The sequence below is a fragment of the Hydra vulgaris genome, chromosome 05 (assembly GCF_038396675.1).
Source record: "Hydra vulgaris chromosome 05, alternate assembly HydraT2T_AEP".
In the NCBI taxonomy this organism is placed as follows: domain Eukaryota; kingdom Metazoa; phylum Cnidaria; class Hydrozoa; order Anthoathecata; family Hydridae; genus Hydra; species Hydra vulgaris.
The window spans coordinates 6,359,494-6,371,155 of NC_088924.1; the positions used below are offsets into that span (position 1 = coordinate 6,359,494).

General features: G+C 26.4%; 1 long non-coding RNA gene across 1 annotated transcript; it reads right to left on the reverse strand.

Annotated features, from left to right (window-relative positions):
- Positions 1-3,146: 3,146 nt before the first annotated feature.
- LOC136080496 (uncharacterized) lies at positions 3,147-6,367 on the reverse strand. Its single transcript, XR_010638494.1, has 2 exons — positions 3,514-6,367; positions 3,147-3,243 (listed from the first exon to the last, which is right to left on the reverse strand). It is a non-coding gene; the product is annotated as an uncharacterized LOC136080496 (long non-coding RNA).
- Positions 6,368-11,662: the final 5,295 nt, after the last annotated feature.

Genomic DNA, 11,662 nt, shown 5'->3' on the forward strand with positions numbered 1-11,662 from the left:
TCCAAGTATTTAAGTTAATAAAATATCTTTTTAAGTTGTGGTGTTATTTGCCAGCGTTACTATAGTAAGAATGTATACATTGTGTTGTCTAACCTTTTTATAATCTTTTTTAATTATTCTGTAGACAGAATATATGAACCTGTCATTTCGAAAAGATCACAAGTCCAAAACTTTTAGCAGTTAGTTTATAAGCTTGAATTAAAAATTTCTGTATGATTTATGTTTTTTTATAAAAAATAAAAAATACATAAGTTATATACGTTCTTTATTTATCTACTTCTATGTTTAATTTCTTTAGCAACCTAGACATTATTTTAATAAAAATCATATTTTTGTTAATTTTGAAAAGTTTTTGTAATCGGACTTGTGCCCTTTTCGAAAAGACAGGTTCATATATTTTCTGTTATTATTATCCTAATTCTATTAACAATAAAATGCAAATAGTACTTTTGCTATTACCCAGTCGGCAAATTTAGTTGTAAATGCGCATTAGAAACTCGTTTAAATACGTATCGATGTGGTATGTATGTTAGCCATTTTATCGTGTCGAACACGCTTTAGAACTACGCATTAGTTGCGTATAAAGACAGGTATACAATACGACGCCCACTGAGTATCAGACTCGCATTTGAAACTCTTGTAAACACGTATAAAACAAGATAACCAGAGAATATTCAATACGATATTTTCCTGGTATTACATGCGCATTTAAAATTTCCAGAATAAGCATTATTTACGAATATATGTTAGCCATTTTATCGTATCAAACGCGAATTAAAAATAGACATTAGATGCGTATAAAGGTATACAATACGACGTCTACTGAGTATCAAACTCGGATTTAAACACGTATAAAACGCGATAACCAGAGAATATTCAATACAATTTTATTAACTAATATGAATTCATAACATAATGATAATGACTAGCAGTAAGCAACCCATAATACGGGTTATGAGTTATTAAATCATTAATAACAATAAAAACACATTATTAACTTAATATATTATCTAAAATATTAAATACAAATTTATCTAAAATATTTTAACTTTGACTCCGCATCAGCAACGTCATTGCTTATAGGTAATGACATAAAGACCACATTAACATCAGTTGAGATCTCTTTAAAATCTGTCACAACACAAGTACCAGAAAAGGAAAGTCAAGTAAAGCCCGCAAATACCTAAAAAAAGACATAAAAAAAAAATTACAATTTTCTATTACAAAAGCACTATTTGCATTTTATTGTTAGCAGAATTAGGATAACAATAACAGAAAATATATAAACCTGTCATTTCGAAAAGGGCACAAGTCCATTTACCAAAACTTTTCAAAATCAACAAAAATATGATTTTTATTAAAATAATGTCTAGGTTGCTAAAGAAATTAAACATAGAAGTAGATAAATAAAGAACGTATATAACTTATGTATTTTTTATTTTTTATAAAAAAAACATAAATCATACAGAAATTTTTAATTCAAACTTATAAACTAACTGCTAAAAGTTTTGGACTTATGTCCTTTTCGAAATGACAGGTTCATATATTCTGTCTACAGAATAATTATAAAAAGATTATAAAAAGGCTTGACAACACAATGTATACATTCTTACTATAGTAACGCTGGCAAATAACACCGCAACTTAACAAGATATTTTATTAACTTAAATACTTGGACTAAAAAGATTTTATTTATTACAAAATTTGAACAATCAAAGGAAAATTATAGTTAAGCAATTTGAGCAACTATATCATAAAATAGCAAGCAACTCGTAAAATATTTCTTATAAATGGTCATTATCATTTGTGGTATTAAGAAATACGTAAGAACTCAGTAATGACATAAGCTTTATTAAATCTCCCTCTTGTCTAAGAGAGAGAGAGAGAGAGAGAGAGAGAGAGAGAGAGAGAGAAAGAGAGAGAGAGAGAGAGAGAGAGAGAGAGAGAGAAATAAAGTGTTTCCAAAGCAGCATGTTAACAAATGTAAAAAAGCACGGAATAAATAGTAGAATCTGGTTTTATTATGTTACCAGTAAACAAAATTATTTTTACCTTGATTAAAAGCTTATTTCCAGCATTTCTTAATTAAGCTCCTGCTTCTCTCTAACTGTTGACTAATGATTAATAGAGTAAATTTCGCATCATACTAAATTTACAAAATTAAAACCATGTTTCAACAGTTAGCTAACTAATCAAATGACAAAGGGAAGACAAACTAAAAAAAAAAAATGAAAAAAAGAACATAATTATGATAGAAATTATAAAAAAAAAAAAAATTATTTAGATTTGAAAGTGTTAATTGTTACTATAAAAAGTTAAACTCATACTTTGCTTAGTTCTGAAGTGTCTAAAGTAAAATCAAACTAACAGACATTAACACTGCTTGACGCGGAATTCTGTCAAGTAAGTTTTCTGCACGTCGAGTTGCATTTCTTACATTTCAACAACAATTAATTTCATCCTGCCTAGATCTATTTTTTTCATTTGACAACTATTTTCAAGTTGCCTTTTAGCATTTTATATTAAAAACTTCGTTGAGCCTAATACTATCTATTTCAATTTCACTGTTATCATTAAACATATTACTAGTAATCTTACTATTGTTACTATTGAATAAATGAACGTAAAAGAATCTTACAAATTGTGATCTTTTCTCATCAAAGACTTTATTTAAACGTAAGATTTATTGAAATCCATATCTTTTTATATGTTTATATACTTAAGTCATTTATCAAAAATGTTAAACAATATTTATTTACATCAATTATTTTTAATTTAACAAAGAATCTACAATGCACAAAATTATTTTTACCTTAATGAACAAAAATAATAAATGCACAATCTTGTATAAAAAATTGAAGCAATGTCAGTCAGTATATTTACTCTAAAGTAATTATTATAATTATAATAATAATAATTATTATATATATATATATATATATATATATATATATATATATATATATATATGTATATATATATATATATAAATATACTGAAATATAGGCAGATTTAAGTTTATAAACTTTCGTGTCAACAAATTACAGTCAGTTTTCCATGTTAAATACACAAAATATATATCTAATATAATATATATCAAATATAAAATAAATCCAATATAAAATAAAACAAAATAGTAAACTTACTCAAACCAGTATCACTTACACCGTGTGAAGTAACTAAAAAACACTTCAGTTCTTTTCAATCACTCTAAAAAATAACTTTCAGCTCTTTCCAATAGCACTAAAAAATAGAACAAAACTTGCTTAGCTGAGTTGCCAAGTTTATAAGAATCTGAAAACAGATAAATAAAAAACCAAGAACAAACAAACATTTATTTGTTAGAACTACTATATTTAAACAAATTAAAATAAACAAAGAATAACGCCAATTCTCCTTAAAAGCTGAAAAAAATTTTCAGCTCAAATTTGCTTGCAGACCTTGCTTGTAAAACCATGTGAATAAGAAACACATTTAGAAAAGCCTAGAAAAAATTCATAAAAATTTACATACATTTGTTCTTTTATATCGCATAAATCCATCATATGATAAATCTGATATGAAAAAATGTAATTGATAAGTAAATACAAAGTAAAACATCAAATATGAATCGAAAATCATTATATCTGATAGAGATAAGATGTCATGATAAGAGAGTGGTAGTTGTTAAATATTGTTATTTCATGTTAGCTTTTGGAAAACAAATCATGTTGGTACTTCATGGTTCTAAATATTCAAGTTGAGATATAAACAAAATGCATATACGGCAAAATGATTTTTCTTGAGAGGCTTTTAGTGAATGATTAAAAGCAGTGAGTTTCAATGATAAAACCACTTATAATTTTTAACAATAGACAACAACATAAAGGTAAGCCAAATGTAACAACATTAGTAACATAAATAACAACTTTACGTAAAATCTTGCTCAACACTTTTGCCAAGTCGCACACTTTGAAAACATGGAAACAACATGATATAAACATATATAATAACTATAAAACACAATACATTTATTTAACTTTATATAACATATATAAATACCTCATATAATATTTATATACAGAATAGATACATTTTATACTATTTTAATGACACATTTATAAAACAATTACATAACACATATTACAACTTTTTAACTTTGAACATAATATAAACATATATGCAAACTGTAAACATATACAACTTGAATTGCAGGAACAAAAAACTTAAAAATAACATGAAAAAATCTAAAAAGATTCATATATATTCATATATAAAAACAAATATCTCGTAATAAAATATCAAATTATAATCATATTTAATTTAAATCAAATACTTATTGAATAAAGAGCAAAAAACAGATAAAAGCAATCCTTATAACAAAATTTAACGTTTAGCAACAATAAAATGTCAGTGTTGGCTCGAAATTTTAATTTATTTTTCTAAATTTTCTAAAACAGTACAAAAAAAAGGTAATAGCATAACAGAAATGTCAATAAAATAATAATCAACATAATAAAATAAGCAAGGTATGAAATGATAGGATTTATAATATATTTGAATTATATTAATTTAGGACTTCATAAAGCTAAATAAATTTAAAAGTAGTAATAAATATTTTTATGATAAAGTTTTAGTAACTTTTTAAGTATAAACAAGTACTGTAACTGTATTGGAGATATGTGATACTGCTTTAGCAGTACGATTTCTCTTCATACAACTTTTCATGTATTCCTGACTATTCCTTTTCATTCCAGACAAACTTTTTACTAAATTTCTCCAGAGAAAACTTTTTAATTTAAATCTTGCTTTCACAATTTCAGATTTAGCGTGCGCTTTAAAGCAAAGATTTTCGATTTTTCGTTACATGTTGATATTTGATCAAGCTCGGGTATGATATCGTATCGGATTTTGATCAAATATTAAATAATACGTATTTTTGATTAATAAGTGGTACAGAACTCGAATTCGAAACTTAAAACTAAATGCGTATTTTTTCGGTATCAACGGCGGTATGTTAAACGTGATCAATACTCCGAGTATTTACAATACTAGATATGCCGACTGGGTAAAAATTGTAATTTTTTATTTTTATGTCTTTTTTTAGGTATTTGCAGGCTTTCCTTGACTTTCCTTTTATGGTATTTGTGCTATGGCAGATTTTAAAAAGAACTCAACTGATCTTAATGCGATCTTTATGTCGTTAACTATAAGCAAAGACGTTGCTGATAGGGTGTCAAAGTTAAAATACTTATATATAAATTTGTATTTAATTTTTTAGATAATAGATAATCAAGTTACTAATGTGTTTTTATTGTTATTAATGATTTAATAACTCATAACCCGTATTACGGGTTGCTTACTGCTAGTCATTATCATTATATTATGAATTCATATTAGTTAATAAAATTGTATCGAATATTCTCTGGTTATCGTGTGTTAGACGTGTTTAAATGCGAGTTTGATTCTCAGTAGGCGTCGTATTGTATACCTGTCTTTATACGCATTTGATATCTATTTTTAATGCGCGTTTGGCTCGATAAAATGGCTAACATATATTCGTAAATAATGCGTATTCTGGAAAGTTTTTAATGCGCATGTAATACCAGGAAAATATCGTATTGAATATTCTCTGGTTATCGTGTTTTATACGTGTTTACAAGAGTTTCAAATGCGAGTCTGATACCCAGTAGGCCTCGTATTGTATACTTGTCTTTTTGCGCATCAAATGCGTATTTCTAATGCGTATTCGACACGATAAAATGGCTAACATACATACCACATCGATACCTATTTAAACGAGTTTCTAATGCGCATTTACAATTAAATTTGCCGACTGGGTCTATTCCAGATATAGTATCTTCAGAAGTTTTAACTCCTACACCGTTTGTATATAGAACATTGACAATTACAAAAGAGCAGGAGACTTCAAAATATAAAAATATTAATTATTATTGTAGAATACAAGGATTTGGATATGTTTGAAAATCAGGATAAAGGTAAAACAATAAAAAATATGACAAGATATTTTTTTGAAAAAATTATTTAAATAAAATAAAAATTAAAAAAAAATATCTTGTCATATAAAAATGGAAAATAAAAACGTAAAAGAACTAAAACAAACCACACAAGAGCAAAAAATTAAACATTGTTATAGGATGAGAAAAAGTGAATTATTAGAAGTGTTAGCGCACACACCTGTTGACCGCACACCTTTAATTATAGCACAATCTACATAAGTTAGGAACACACTGATTTAACAAATACCATTGCAATCTACAACAGGTTGGCTAATGTCATATGTGTCTGATGCAATTAAAAATACAGTGAATACATTGACAGCAAAAAAAGAATCAACTGAAAAAAGTAAATTTAATTCTATTGCAGATTGAATTGTGTCATACGTACCTGATACAATTAAGAATAAAGTCAATCAAAAAGTCAACACAATAACAAATTTATACAATAAATTGGAAGTTAAAAATAAAGTTGAACCTCAAAATAAAGTTGAACCTAAAAATAAAGTTGAAGAAATAAATGCAATAAAATTTAAATTAAATCAATCATCTATTTAAAATGTGACAAAACAATTTACAGCTAAAGGATTAGAAAGATATGATGCTTTATCATTCATAAATGCTGCTAAAAAAAGTGCAATTAAAATAATAAATGAAAATAAAAATTCAAAGTTTTATATCGCTCTCATTTGTGTAATGGAGCGTACTTCTATTCTAACAGGAGAAACTATAACCACAACTGCTATATTTAGAACTAATAATCAAGTTGTTTTAGAAACAACAGATTTGAATGAATTATACGAAAGTGTTAAGCATGAAATTTTGGAGTCATTATCATCTTTTCAACAGTTAGGATCAGGTTGGAGGTTTGTTTCTGTTAAAAAGACGGAAATAAATATTATTGAGTATAATCCTATTAAAGCTAAATACATTCCACTTGATAAAAATTTAGCAAATAAAAATGCGAAAATTAATATAAAATATGAAGATAATCAATGTTTCAAGTAGTGTGTTGCAAGCGCATTAAATCAAAAACATAATCATCCTGAAAGAGTAGATAAGGAGCTTAAAAATCAAGCAGAAAATATAAACTGGGATAAAATAGAATTTCCACTATCATTAAATCAAATCACACAATTTGGGAATAATAATCAAGATATCAGTGTTTATGTATTTGGTAATGAAAACTCAGAAGTTCATATTTTGTGCGTGTCAGATAATAATGAACGTAAACATCTAATAGATTTATTATTATTCTCAAATCGTGAAACTAATCACTATTGTTTAATAAAAAGTTTAAGCAGACTCTATCTTCACAAACATCTAAGAATAAATGTACTATACACTATTGTAGGAATTGTTTACTTGGGTTTAATTCTGAAGAATCTTTGTATAATCATAAACCGTATTGTGAAACACATGATTCAGTACGCATTGAACTTCCACCACCAAATTCAACAATGCAATTTACTAATCACAATAAATCAATGAGAGTTCCATTTGTAGTATATGCTGACTTTGAAAGTTTTATCAAACCAATTGACACTTATGAACCAAATCCAAATAAATCTTATACTAAACATTATTAAAAATATATTCCAAGTTCATTCTGTTTTAATATTAAATGTTTGGACGAAAGTATTTATCAAAGTAGTCCAGTCACATTTACTTCAACTAATGAAACTGATGATGTTGCACAAATTTTTGCTGATAGCTTAGAAAAAGATATTAGGAAAATTTATTATAAGATTAAATTTCAAAAAAGGATGATATTTACTGATGAGAAACAAGCATGATTTTAATGCAGCAATATCATGTCACATTTGTGGGAAAGATCTTGAAAATGATAAAGTACGTGACCATTGCCATATTACTGGAAAATATAGAGTTTATTTATAAAGAAACTATGAGGAGGAAAGTTGAATTGTATACCAAACAATGAAGAAAAGTAAATTAGCTTTTCTGGAGAAATTAAAGTTGATGAGTTTGTTTATAAAGAGGGTAAGAAAGTTGAAGTTAAACGTGAAATTCGTTTCTTAGATAATTATAAATTTATGTCTGATAGTTTAGATGCTTTATCAAAGAATTTAGCAAAAGACCAGTGCAAAAATATATGTGCTTTTACTCGCTGATAAATTTAAAAATTTTCGAGATATTTGTATTAGAAATTATGATTTAGATCCTGCTTGGTACTATACAGCTCCAGGATTAGCTTGGGATGTTGCATTGAAGATGACCGAAATAAAATTAGAATTGCCAAGTAATTAAAATGTAGTATTATTGATAAAGAAAGGTATAAGAGGTGGAATTAGTATGATATCTAATAGATTTTGAACTTCTAATAATAAGTATATGGGTGATGCGTATGATCAAAACAAACCATCAACCTATATACAGTATCTAGAGGCTAATAACTTATATGATTGGGCAATGACTAAACCACTTCCAACACATGGTTTTAAATAGAGGGATGAAAATGTAATAGAAAACTAGATATCAATTCCATGTGTACTAGAAGTCGATTTAGAATATTCTGAATATCTACATGATGAACATAATGATTATCCGCTCGCACCTAAAAGGATAACCATTAACTGTGTTGAAAAATTAGTTCCTAATTTAAATAATACAAAAAATTATGTCATTCATTATGAAAATCTTAAATTGTATAAAAGATTAGGATTAAAGATTACTAAAATTCATAGATGTGTAAAGTTTCAAGAAAGAGCGTGGTTAAGTGCCCAGTAAACACACAAACGTCTACTAAACGTCAAAACAACGTTTCAACAAAACGTTCAGATTTGGTCAATTATCCGTTTAGAATGAAATCCAGATTAACGTTTAGAACAAACGTCCATAAAACGTCTATATTCAAACGTATTTTAGACGTCTATTATAGGATTATTAGACGTTTAAAAAGCGTTTAGATTTTGTCTAATTTACATTTAAATCTAGTCTAATGAACGTATATAAAGCGTTTAGATTTAGTCTAAATAAACGTATATTAAACTTGTCTAATTGTTTCTTTGATTTAGGTAATATATTTAAGTTTTAAATATAATATAAGTTAAAATTACGTTATAACTTTTTAATCTTATATAAATAATAAGAGCAATATAGGTCGTGAAATTTATAAATAAGATATAGTTGCAAAAGTAATGAAATTTATAAATAAGATATAGTTATAAAGGACCTGGTCCTATTTTTTATATTTTTCATAACTATTATAATATGTTTATAAACTTTTATACTGAACTACTTATACTAGACTTTTATTTTATAAAACTATATATAAAGTTATAAACTTATATAAAACATTTTCATATAGTGGGGGTTTAGAGAAAAAATGTTTGTGCACTATGCTTGTTTATGTTTTGATAATTAAAAAAAATTAAATGATCAAGCTTTTGGTAGTGGAAATATCATATTAAAAATTTTCTATCAAATGTTTATAAATATAATCTCAGCAGAAAATAAAAGTTTACATTAAGATTAAGCCAAAGATTACTTATAAAACCAATAAACTCATAAACAAATATTTTGGATCACTGGTTTATGCATTATCAAAAATCTTCCTAGAATACCGTCTACCCCACTTGTTTATCATGCACCTGTTTGTGCAACATCATCTTCTGCATTCTTATCCTGATCGTTTGATTTCTTAACCTGATTTGTAACCGCAAAAAACTATTCTAATTTAAGTAATTTAAATGTACATTTATAAATTAAAAGTGGAATTACACAGAATAACTTTACATATAGAGGATTTTCTGAATGGAAGTTTTCAAAAATTCCTGTACCATCCATGTTTATTTTTGTACAAAATAAACATGGAAAGTTTCGTAAGTTGCGCCATATTAATTGCAATGACTTTTACCAGCACTGCTCTACCAATTTTCTTTAGCAAATGTAACTAAACTTAGATAAAATGCATTTAAAATAAAAACATAACAAAATTCATTTATTAAACCTCTTGATTAATGCAAAGATGAATACCTACTGTTACACTATCATACTAGCGCTTACAAAATGAATTTTAACTGTTTATATATATAAACAGTTTAAATTCGTTTTATGAAAGTTATATATATATACTTACAAAAAAAGTTCTTGCAGCAGGACTTTTATAACGAGAGACTAGCAACTCATATTTTTTAACTGTGTCAATGTTGCAATCAATAATTTCTAAAACATCTGAGTCCATTAAGCTGTTGGCATTTAGGAAGGTAGATTGTCGCGATAAGAGACTTTTAACTTTTTAGCTTCCGACACTCGTTTATTATTTATTAATCAGTCGTTTTGCTTTCAGTTGTTGTGAGGAAGTGAATCTTGCAAACGCATTTAATTTTATTATTTAGCCAATAAAAAGTAATTTTCTAATAATCTTTTTTATTTCGTTTTAATTATGCCTATTTAAACCGCGTGACTTAAGCTGTAATGTGAGTCTTCTGACCAATGGCTATAATCAAACGTTTAAAATAACAACTTATATTAGTCAATATTGTAAACGTTTGATTGGCGTTTAATAAGCGTGTAAATTGAAGGATTTAAAGCGTAGATTTTAAATCTATAAATGTTTATGTTTAATTAAGGTCGATTAAATGTTTACCATATTGACTAATGTAAGTCGATATTCTAGACGTTAGATCGACGTTTAGTAAACGTATATATAAAAAAGTTTAAAATATGCATTTCAAATCAAGCGTCAATTTTTAGTCAATAATAGGTCGCTCAACGTCTAACCTTATTTCAACCGATTTCGATTAAATATTGACCAATTCTGAACCAATCTGTGTTCACTGGGTAAATATATCAATATATATACAATTACTTAGAACTAAATTACCAATAGGTTTGAAAAAGATTTTTTAAACTCATGAACAATTTATTTTTTGGAAAAACAATGAAAAATATTGAAAACAGAGTTGATATCAGATTAGTAACAAACAGAAATGGAGCTATTTAATGTATATATAATATAAAATAATATTTTATATTATATATACATTAATAAAATATTTGATGAAAACTTAATAGCAGTACATATAAAAAAAACAAAATTAAAATATACTAAATCAATTTACTTTGGAATGTGCATATTAGATTTGAGCAAAGCACTAATATACGAATTTCAATATGATTACATAAAGAAAAAATATACTGATCGAGCAGAACTATTATTCACAGATAGAGATTCTTTAGCATACGAAATAAAAACAGAAGACGCTCATGCAGATATAGCCAGTGATATTGAAAGCGAATTTGATACAAGTGAATTTGATGAGAATCATCCAGCCATTATTAAAATAGGTCTTAAAATTGGAGTAAATGATAAAGTATTAGGAATGTTTAAAGATGAATCAAAAGGAGCACAAATTGAAGAATTTGTAGGACTTAGATCCAAGTTCTATTCTTACAAAGCGCTCGGAGAAGAGAAAAAAAAATGTAAAGGAGTAAAGACAAATGTTGTTAAAAAATATATAACACACGAATATTACAAAGATTGTTTATTAAATAAAAGGAACATATTAGGAAAATGAATATAATAAAATCCTATAAACATGAAGTTTGCTCAGAAGAGGTAAATAAAATAGCATTAAGCGCAAAAGATGATAAAAGAGTTATTTTAGAAGATGGTATACACACATTAGCATATGGGCACTACA